Below are 11,550 nucleotides of genomic sequence, written 5' to 3'. Positions count from 1 at the left end.
GAACAATCCTGGAAGGACACAGTTGTACGTCAATATTACACGTCAGCTAAGACCTTGTAACTGCGTGGTTCCCATGGTCAAGCCATTGAAGAAGCTTGAAGGAAGTGTCTACTCTAACAACGAATGTATAGCCGATCCCAAACATGTTTTGTCTCACAAAGTGATACGTAAGCCATCCTCTTCTGCGGAACGATTCAGAAAAAAAGAAAAAGAAAATAGTACGACTGTTTTCGCCCTTACTAATTCGCTGTCCCTCTGCACCTGATAGCGTCTCTGACATGATGTGCCTCGGCCTTCACAGCTACCTATGCCAAGCACGCGCATTCTCGAATACAACATTCTGTTGCCTTCAGCCCAACAGTGTCACCTCCCCACTCTTTGTTTCCTCTTTTTTCTCTCCCTCGCGTGTATTACCACTTGCTCCTCTCCACCTTTCCCTCGGGTCCAGTTGTCTTAGCACCCTTCCCTGCATTTAATTTTATATATTCGAATATGACTCCCTTCCCAACAATCAGGGCCCTCACATGGGGGTCGGGGGTGGGGGAGGGGGGCAAGGGGGGTGACATGCCCTGGGGTTGCAATTCTAGCCTGGACATGCCTTCCACAAGGCTGACAAAATAATCATAATAAAAAAGGTCAAAGGAGCCCTGAATTACCGTAATATACGAATTTTGCGTTAGAATCAACAGAATATGAAATATTTTTCCCTTATCCTTTCTCCAATAGGGCCATTTAATACTAATCTTAATTTTTTATTATTATTATTATTTACGCTAAAACAGAGTGTAAGGGGTAGTGGAGATGGGATGCGGTGATGGGGGAGGGGGGCGCCCTTTTTTTTTTTTTTGAGTGAAGTGTCACTCCCACGGGCTTTGAGCCCGTGCGTCACTGAGAGCTTTGTCTCGGGACGGCACTTAAGCATGTAAAGGCTCTGCCCACAACTCTGTTTCCTGTAGATAACCTGCAGGACCCAAAAAGTAGACGGAGTTCGACTAAGCGCTAATTAGCCCCGTTGACCGACAATTCTAAATCAGTACGCATCACTTCTACCCTCCTTTTCAATTATCTACTTCCCCTCGCCTTTTCACTGCCAGCCCCCATTGTTCTCGGTCATTTCTCAATTACTGTCACAGTTAGCTTACTTTCACTTCACGAAATAGATACAGTTTACCATCCTATTTCATGACTTTTAATCCAGTTTGTGAATATTTCATAGATATATTCTTCGTACATCACAACTTCCGCTGGTCCATATTTACCCCACTCCCTATATTGCATATTCTTGAATATGTTTCCTATGAGAAAGCCGCCGTAAATGACATATCAAAACTGCTTAGCTCATTTGTCCTTTCTTTCATGAGAATTAAGATAGTTTTCTTAATACGTTTGTAAGCACACGTGTTTAGTACGTGTATACATGTGTGTGTGTGTGTGTGTGTGTGTGTGTGTGTGTGTGTGTGTGTGTGTGTGTGTGTGTGTTTACCTAGTTGTATCTTACGGGAAGGGGAGCTATGCTCGTGATGTCCCGTCTTTGTATCTCGCCATATCTAGTTTGCTCTTAAATTCCTGTATTGTTTTTGCACACTTGTTTCGTCTAATATGTTCCATATATCCACCATTCTGTGTGTGTGTGTGTGTGTGTGTGTGTGTGTGTGTGTGTGTGTGTGTGTGTGTGTGTGTGTGTGTGTGTGTGTGTGCGCGCGCGCCTGCAGTCGCGTGCGGTGCATGAGCTTACCAGATGGCAGGCCGACCTCTTGCCCTCCTTGGCAGAGCAGGAGAGTGAGTGGCTCCACCTCAACTCTGCCACCCTCCCCGCCCACAGTCGCCTAGTGTCAACAGCACGATGGCGGCGATGGTGCGCCCGTCAGGACGTCACCACGCCCACCCCTACCCCGCCCTTCTCGGGCCATGACGTCAGGTCGTAAACAAGCTCAGGGTACGTCTATTGCACCATGCAAACGAGCGAGGCTCTAACGGCAAGGAAGGAACAGTTAGGAGTGAAGGGGCGATGAGTGTACGTGCGCACTTGTTCAAGAATATCGAACCTGCGAAGTTGACTAAGAAAACAAGCGCCGAAGTGGCTCGGGATGTCAAAGTGTGTACGACAGAGTCTGCGCGTAGTGTATGCAAGGCCACAGGAGCCTGGGGTTCCCAGTCAGGTGTAAATTGTACAGTAGTGTCTCGTTATTACCCTTGGTATGTTTACTAAAGCGTTTTATATGCAGAACACGCTACCTTCTTTGCATAACAATTCATCGCCATGTCCATTCCTTAGGTCTCATGCTCCTCTCTTGCACTGCCGTTCTTCCTGTTGTACGCCCACCCAGTCTTTTGCAAACTTTCTTCGCCGCTTACGCCCAATGTAAGCCCATTCCTCCCACAGAACTCAATCACTTTCTCCATTCCTCCCTTCATTTCCCCTTCTCAGACACACACACACACACATACGCCACTCTACTGGGCAAATTATGTGTATGTGTATGTGTGTGTGTGTGTGTGTGTGTGTGTGTGTGTGTGTTTTGTGCGTGTGTAAGGTCAGCCATAGATAGGGCCATACATGAGATCTGAGCTCTCAGTCGGAAGGGTAATAGCTGTCGATCACGAGCCCAACATGTGATCCAAGACCGCGTTGAGTCACACACATGCACACACACACACACTTATATGTATGCATGTATTATATACATTACAAACATAAACACACACACACTTATATATATGCATGTATGTATGTATATACATTACAAACAAACACATACGCACGTCCACCATACGCGAGCGTGCGTCCACTCCAATGTTTTACAATGGGTGGAGCACCTCATGTTTCTGGCCACACACCAAAGAGACCTGTGTCGCCTCTTGCATGCCCACTAACCTCTAACCCGCTTTACTTCACTTCTGACCAACCTAATCTACTTCTTGACTCTGCCTTGGGCACCACGCCCACCAGGCTGCTAAGGTCTGTATACATACTCCCAGTTGGTGTAAAACGCTTACTCTTACCTACTGCGGGGGTTAGTTACCTTGACAGGATCGTCACCCCTCCAGCGTTACTGCTACCAGTTGGTAATCGGAATATAAACAAACTCCCTGATGTCAACACAGCAATGGATAATATCACTCTTCTTTCGTCATGCGGGTCTTCAGGAAAGGCTTTACACAGGTGAATCATTCTTTGTAATCTTATCACGTTATCTTCTGGGCTCATCGCTGGACAGTATTTCACTGCGACACAACACATGCTATTGATTTTTGTTCATCACTACTCTTGAGTATTCAGACTTAGTAACGGGAGCCTATTAGAGTATCATTTCTCGTTACACGCAAGGCTCATTTCAAAATACACAGGCCAAAATATACACTCGGTTATTTCTTTTTCGCATTCCAACAAGCATTGTCACCACAGGCTTAACACGGTATACAGTCACAACTGACTTAACAACTTCATTTTCTCTGTATAAAAACACACACACACACGAGCGCGCGCAAAAAGCAATGCCAACGAGGCAGAACTGTATTCGTACGAAGATTAGGCGGAGCACCGACACCCACTGACTGCGACACGGGTGCTGCTGTTTCTGCAGCCCAACTCGTGTGAGCGCGAGAACAACAATGCCCGGCGGCCCCTGGGCTGATATTGCGTCGCCGCCGCCGCCGCCGCTGAAGGTCTATTAATCGCAGCCAAGAGACCTCACTCCATCCCTGAGCCCCTACATCCTCAAGCACTACTCACCGTACTCCCCCATGCACACACTCCACCCCTTACAAAACACTTCCTAACCCGACTATTCATGCCTAATGGGTCCTATCCTACACTCCCCAAAAGTCAATTTCAAAAACTCTACTCAAGCACCCAGTAATGCTTAACCGTTTGCGAAGAGGCTTCTCTCAGCGGAATTAAATCACTTAGCTTGATTATGGCAACTTTCCTGGACGGATTAAGTGAGAGTCTAGAACTCTTTTGAGGAGTAGAGTTTTCTCCAAGCCGAGTGAAATTGTTTGGAGTGCGACACTTCGGTCAGCGGAACGCAAGACAAGAACGACCAGCCCCAGTGATTTGCCCATCTTCATAGCGTCGTCATGATCACTTCTTAACCTCTTCGACCGACGCTAATGGATTTAATGTTAAGCAAATTTAAAGCAATTTTATTCGGATGAAATGGGCTCTCGTCAGAGTAAGAAGCCATTCCCCCACCCTCGATCCGGTCCCTCGGCTGAATAAAATAGCTTGGTATTCGCCGGAATGAAGTCTACAAAGGGTACCACACTTATGACCCTCATCTCAGATTCCAATCCACGTATTTATTTCCAAATCCTAACTACATATCCCCGACCACAAAGTTTCTAACTCACCTTTAATATATTTTCCTAGTTTCTACCTTCCCGTAGATTTGTAATAAGCTGTTTTTTGCTTGCGCTTGGGCCAGTTTTTACCTACAATAGGATGGCATCTATTTCTTATTTTCTGCCTTCACGAATCCTTTCACCATAAGCAGATCACGAGCGTTTGGTTCAATGTCGCTGTTAGGCCCTAGAAGGGATCAGCGCCTTCTCTCATTCTCTGGCCACTCTAGGCCATCTCTCTTCTGGCCGCACACTGGGAATTCGGCTCCATATTATCGAAAAACGGCCTCCTGTTGCTCAGAAGAGTCGAAGTCGATATTTTCTTGGCCTTAAAAAAAAAAAAAAAAAAAAAAATCCTTGACAGGATTTGTTTGGACCGATACCGAACATACAATCCAGATGTTCATAACCTGATATAAGCAAGTCCTTTTATGGTCAAGTGACCAGTGTTCGGTTGTAACTCAGTCAAGTAATGTCAGCATTAAATCCCTGGATGACGCCATAGCGTATTGCTCATTGGCCCGTGTCAGCGCTGTCGGCAGAACGTCACCAGAGTCCCAGCTGGCATCGTCTCAAATTCCCCCTTTCCCATAGCCGCACTGTGGACGTCATTCATCCGGCCCTATGCCCAGGTAGTACCCTTGAGAAAAGATGTTCACCAACACTTTCTTTTCGAAACGACTATCTAGTATCAACGACGTGGGAAAGTATCCGAGTAATTCGTCATGAAGGAACAAGACAGTCGGCAGACGCTCTTTTCAATATGAAAACCCTTTTATTACCAATACATGCTGACATAGCTTCGACTAACTTATTTCTCTAACTATAGTCTTGTGAACACCTGAATTTGACCCATGATATCATTGGAACTACGCAAACATAATCTCTCTCTGCTGAGCAATGAATGTATTGGTATACTGTATACAATTGATCCCTTACGCTAAAATTTATGTTTTTAAACACATTTGCTCGCGCGCGCGTGTGTGTATGCGTGTGTAAGCGCGCGTGCGTACGCGCGTGCGTACGTGTGTGTGTGCGCGCGTGCATTCGTGTGTGTGTGTGTGTGTGTGTGTGTGTGCGCGTGCGTGTGTGTGTGTGTGTGTGTGCGCGCGCGCGTACGTGCGTGTGTATGCGTGGGTGCGTACGTGCGTATGTTCGCATAGTTCTGATAACACGTGGGGTAGATTCGAGCGTACGCAATAGTATCGCACCGGTGCGGATAAAGAAAACGGCCCACCGGAACGGGAGGGATGTGAGCTGTCACGGGCTTTCCCAGTGTAAACCGGAACTCGATATCAAAGATTTTACATCTTATACCTACACCGTGTTACCACAGCCTTTGTACACTTCCTCTGAACTTCACATGAATCCTATAAATTGCTCCTCGATTCCATTTTATTTATAACCATTAATGTAACTCATAACGAGCCCTACCTCATCCCCCTCCTTAGATTTCAGTCCTTCAAATCAAGCCCTAACCTCCTTCATATTTTGTGTTCTTTTAACGTGATGGGTAAGTAACTGTTCTCCCTGAAGAGTGCAGCTGTTATGCGAGCCTCGGTATACTGTGCCAACATGACTCTTCCTTAAATGGATTCCCGCTCACGTTCCGACAGGAATTAAGGAATTATTCCTCCCCGAGGCAAGGGCTTTGCGTAACCAAGCACAGGGAACCAAGATGGAAGGTCGAATCAACTTCTTGCAGATGTGAAACTCCCCTGGACGGGATTCTGAGACCAAAACTCTATATGAAATGATTACCACGGACTCCCCCGCTCCGCCTTTCCAAATACGAAACACATCATCCATTCCACTGAATTAATCAATTCTTCATTTTTCTACTTTCTTACTCAACTCTTGGGCTACGCTATCAAGGCGTATTCATTACGTATAATCAACCGAGAAAGTCTTAATTCTTCAGTACGAGGTCCGTATCAAACGGCCTAGTGTTGGAACGGAATCTTCAAAGAGCATCAAGTTAGCGAAGGAGCTACAGTAGTGTACAGATGTTGGTTTCTGTTCCCCGCCCTTTCACGAACAGAACCTTTCATTTTACCGTAAAGTACGCGTCGCTGTACTCCTAACAAAATCGTGGGTTTCGAATATCAGTGGCAACGTAATGTATAACCCAAACGACCTTTAACTCGAGGAAATGGTCTCCGTCCCCGTAACAGATTAAGAATCGACTCCTATGGACACTGAAGAACCCCCGGCCGGGTTTTGATTGACCGAGATCCCACCCGGGCCTTCGTGGTCCCGCCCCCACGCACCTGAATGGAATCGCCTGACGCCGTTTGCTGCCAGGGAATCTCGAGCAACCCACCGTAGTAAGAGAGATATCCTAGCCCGAGTGTTTTACACAGAACCCTCACACCAAAAACGAACTTACCAAATCTAAACATAAACAAGACGTTTCCAACAACTAACTCGTGACGCGACGCGGCGCCGCCACCCACCTTTACTCTCCTCCTCCAACTCACTTCCTCCGAACCCGCATGACTTCGTTCCCTTCTCCGAAACTCTTCCTTCGCGAGAACCAACCGTACTAAGAACATGGTCGACGATTTGGTCACATATTTAGGGAAGTGACCGCATGTAACACCTTTCTAAAATTGATCTACAAATGAGCAAAGTATTGCGTTCTCCCACCCCGCCTATTTTTTTTTTTCTCTTGCAATCCACCTTACCATATTTTCCTACCGGTTTGCCCTCCCGATGTTTCCCCGTCAACTCCTTTTTTTTTCTAAATTCCACCTCCACTCCACAGTCTTTGCTAAACGTCTGTCTACTTGTAAGTTCTGCTCCTTCAACTCTTATCAGCAACAGCTTCACTCTGTCCTTCAAGTTACGTCTTATGACGGTGAACCAGTGGTTAGTTAACAACCCATCCTGTAGGATGACGTGGGCTTGGCTTCCTTCCGTTGGCACCTCCGCTTCGTTTCTTCCGGCGGCGCCCCGGGCGCCAGAATATGAATGGGGTGAGTTAGTGGCGCCAATAAAGGGCATTTGAGTCCGAACTCCGACAAAGGCATTCATGCCTTGCCACCTCGCAGAGCGGGTAATGGCTGAAATGTTAGGAAGAATACCGAGACACATTTTGAACATTTCTTTGTTGTAGGATTCACCAGATAACTTTAAGCTCAGGAGCAAACGAGAAGGAAGAACAGGGAAGGAGTTGAGAAGTAACGGTAATGAGAAGCCGAATATGGATAGAGCGGAGAGGAGAAAACGAAATGAAAATATGAGAGATGAGATTGTAAGAAATGTGCGTGCGAGCCGGAGAGTACAGGAGTGATGGACAAGGCAAGAGGATGGAATAGAGTACATCTAATGCCTGAGAATACTAAGGGAACGAGAGAAGCTTCGAATAAAGAAGAGGATTCAAAGAAGAGGGTCCTCTTTCAGATTCTTAGTGTCTCTCCCTGTTGTAGCCCATCTCCCCCCAAACTCTTGCGAATTATTTGGCGGTCCGCCGAGAGGGAGTTTGGAGTTAGTGGGAGTACAGGCAAGTGGGAGGTGAGCCAGTTGTTGTTTGCGGAAGAGACTGCGCTTGGGGTCCGCTATGGCTCAGTGGTTGCGCGCGAGTTTTGTAACTGCGCAAGGAGGTCGGACAGGTGTTCGAATCCTGGTTGTGACGCAGAGCTTAGGAAGAAATAGCCCCAAACCACCGATCACCTCGGACCCTTCCGAGGAGACCTCAGCTTCCTCCGGGTATCACCAATACAGTGGCATACCGTAGACACTATCTCTAACAATCATGTATTCTGCCAAATAATTCTGAGAGTTTTTTCTTTCTATTGTAATTCCTTCTTTGTAATAGTACTTTGTACTATATGTATATACACATATATACATGCATACATATGCACACATGCATACATAAATACGTACGTTTGTGTGTGTGTGTGTGTGTGTGTGTGTGTGTGTGTGTGTGTGTGTGTGTGTGTGTGTGTGGGCGCCCGCGCGCGCGCAACTAAGAGGTGTGCATGTACTTGGAACTCCCGTTCCGGGAGGGCGAGAAGAGGGACCCTTCGCGCCACACCCTCCTCCTCCTCCTCTTCCTCTTCCTCCTCTTCCTGTGTGGTGGATAAATAAAGCGTTTCCCAGGGTCGGCCTGTCCGGTTAATCAAGCCGCCTGCACACGAGCTCCACAATCACTCGTGAGTGGCAAATTCGTCCTTTTGGAGTTCAACTGCGAGCAAAGTGCCAGCGTCAGCAAATAACGTCACGCCCTTTTTACATATGAACGATGTGTAGTGAATCTATGCGTTATCGAACAAGCAGCTACCGTGAATTGTGGTAATTTAGGCGCCCCTCCCCCCTCTGTATTTTCTGCATCTGTATTAGTGAGTTTTTAATTCTCTCCCTACTTCGCTTTATGACTTCCCCTTATCCTGGGGGCATGTCATCGAAAAAGAGTTATGCACATCTCGAGTCACCCTCTCAATGAGTTTGACTTTATCTAGCTGCAGCCAGGCGATTTCGCTCAGCCGAGGAAAACAGCCTCTCCAAACGAGAGGGTTCAAGTGAGTATGCTTTTTTCGAGGAGGAATGAACGCACACAAACTCACTCTCGAATCAGATACGTTCTGCCGCAATCCTAAGCTACGACGAGGCATGCTGCTCCTTCAAGAGTCCATGAACTCTCTTGCAGCGCGAATGAAGTCGCCCGAAAGCAGCCACAACTTATGCAGAAGCCACCGACAGCTCAGATAAACTGTTACAATTACTTTTAAGCAACGAGAGACTCGTCAGTTTCACGTTACCAGTGCAAAGACGTAGGCACGCACGCGCATGCGCACACTCACAACGGCACGCTTACGAAGCAGTCCAAAGGCAATGCGCGCGCATGGCCAAGAGTGGAAGTAACATGATCATCTGCCTTCACACATTACTGTTAGAGTGGAGCGAAAACAAACAAGAGCGCCACTTTGTGCGTGGTCGGTCGGTTGCTAAAACGCTTCTTGAACACAGTGTGTTCCCAAGTTTCCGAGAAGAACCAAGGGTCTGGCTAATTCGGCCCCTTTCTCGCCGTGGCCTGGAGTAGGCCAGAGAGATTTCGTGGTGCCAAACGTCGATATTTTTTCTTCTTTCTTGCTTTCCTTCTTTCTTTTGCCTCAGCTGAATGGAGCAGCTGAATGCACGGCTGATGGAAGACCCACGTCCAATTGGGTGTGAGACTTCGAAACCTTCAAGTTATATTTCTCGACTTCTATGCTTGTTTCGTCTGATGCCAGGCGATATCATTTAACCCAATGAAAACCCCTCTCACGGACTTCAAAGATTTAAAAATCCATCTCAACTCACCCTTTGAGCACTTTACTCAACTTTACTCTATCTGTCGTTAGGTGATTTTGTTCAGTTGAAGTAAAACCCCCCTCACTTATGAAAGGTGACCAAACTCGTCTATGGTAGACTGTATCAGAACCCATCATCAAGCGCGCCATACTCGTGGAGGTGTCAAGACTCAAAGATGAATCGTGGTAGTTACCTCTTCGTCATTTTCATTTCTAGTCCGACTGTCACCTTGCTTATACTGCTCATCTCCGGGGTGAATGGATGATCCTAACCTATCTCCATCAAACCCGTTCCTTACCAGGGCGCGACTTTTCTTTCTTCCGTTTTCGGTTGCGACCAAAACAGCTGTAGAGTTTCTTCGTCTCAATAGAAATTCCTCGGTAACGATGGACCTGTTGGAGGTATTCGAGGAGGAGGAGGAGGAGGAGGAGTAGGAGGAGGAGGAGGAGGAGGGAGGAAGAGGGAAAGGAATGTAAAATGAAAAGAATGAAGCTGAGCAGATTATGAGGTCGAGGGGGGAAACGAGAAGGATGAGGGCGAGTGGGGGGGGGGGTAAATAATGAGGAAGAAAGAGGACAAAAGTGAGAGAATTAGGAGGATTAGAAGTATTAAAATGATTAGGAGGATTCGGATAAGGATTTGCATTAGGAAACTGAGTAAGAAAGACGAGGATGAGAAGGAGGAGGGGAAGGTGATGGAGGAGTAGGAGGAGGAGGAGGAGGGGAAGGAGGAGAAGGAGGAGGAAAAGGAGGAGGAGGAGGAGGAGGAGGAGGAGGAGGAGGAGGGGGAGGGGTGATTTTTGGCAAGTCAGAGGCGCGCCGACCTTGCGTGAGGCGAAGACCGTATTTATAGCTCAATCCACCTTTGCCCGTTTACGTTCAGTAGAGTACAAAGCACAAGAACACCTTCCTACTGATTGGCGGCGCCACTGTGCCGACCTCACAACCATAACGATGTAAAATGGCCCAAAGCATCACGTGATTCTAGTTATGCTGATGTATCTTCCTTCGAATATTACTGTATTACTTCTATGTTATATACAAAGCCTCCATCGTTTTGTAAGAAAAATATACTACATACGCAGGTGCGAGAATCGTATCTAAATTGGTTACAAACGTAATGGAATAAACGTTTTGTCTGCAATGGTGCATGATGCACTTTCGCTTAATCAAGTACTCAGAGTACATATAGGCGAAACGTAAATTAGAGTTGAGAAAGGAACAAACCTACTCCAATTCGATAGACAATCTTCAAATAAGTAAAACATTGCTCAGTCCGTCATAACACGATCTATCTATCACCTGTCTGAAGGGTTTAATTGACTCCAAGAGCCGCCCGCTCAGTTCTGGCCAGACCATAATCTGCGTTACCAGTTTGCTGGGCGGTGGCCGTCTTTATTAAGACCCGTGACTTAATGAAAACAGCGAATTTATAAATCAATTAGTAGCTGTTTCAGACCAGGGTCCCTGCACCCTTCTCTGAGAAAAAATATATTCTCATAGTATATTGTATATGTACTGTCGAGTCTGATAATAAGGTTACAAATGTATTCCCACGCCCTCTTTCCATCCTATTCTATACCTACGTCAGTACACGGGCCTTTCCCACACTCAAGACTAAAAAACACAAACAACATCAACCGCATACGTACACAGACCTCATAAACAATGATGTGCTTCTTCATATTCTATTTCAAGCAAATTCATAATCAATTCAAACCTTGCCGGTCAGAATCTAGCTCAAAGTTGCCCGTTTTTTATTTGTTTTTCGCTGTGCTTCAAAACCATCGCGTCCGGACACTCGAAATACGACATCCGGCTCCTCCCGGCGACCTACACTTCGTATAGCAAGTCTGAACGCCGAGAGGCAAGTAGTCATCCTCAGTCATATCGAAGTATCACGAAATGA

The sequence above is a fragment of the Oratosquilla oratoria genome, chromosome 10 (genome assembly GCF_046742065.1).
Source record: "Oratosquilla oratoria isolate Oo_2021 chromosome 10, ASM4674206v1, whole genome shotgun sequence".
Taxonomy (NCBI): domain Eukaryota; kingdom Metazoa; phylum Arthropoda; class Malacostraca; order Stomatopoda; family Squillidae; genus Oratosquilla; species Oratosquilla oratoria.
The sequence above is the reverse complement of the archived record's forward strand: the minus strand, read 5'-3'. Positions refer to the sequence as shown.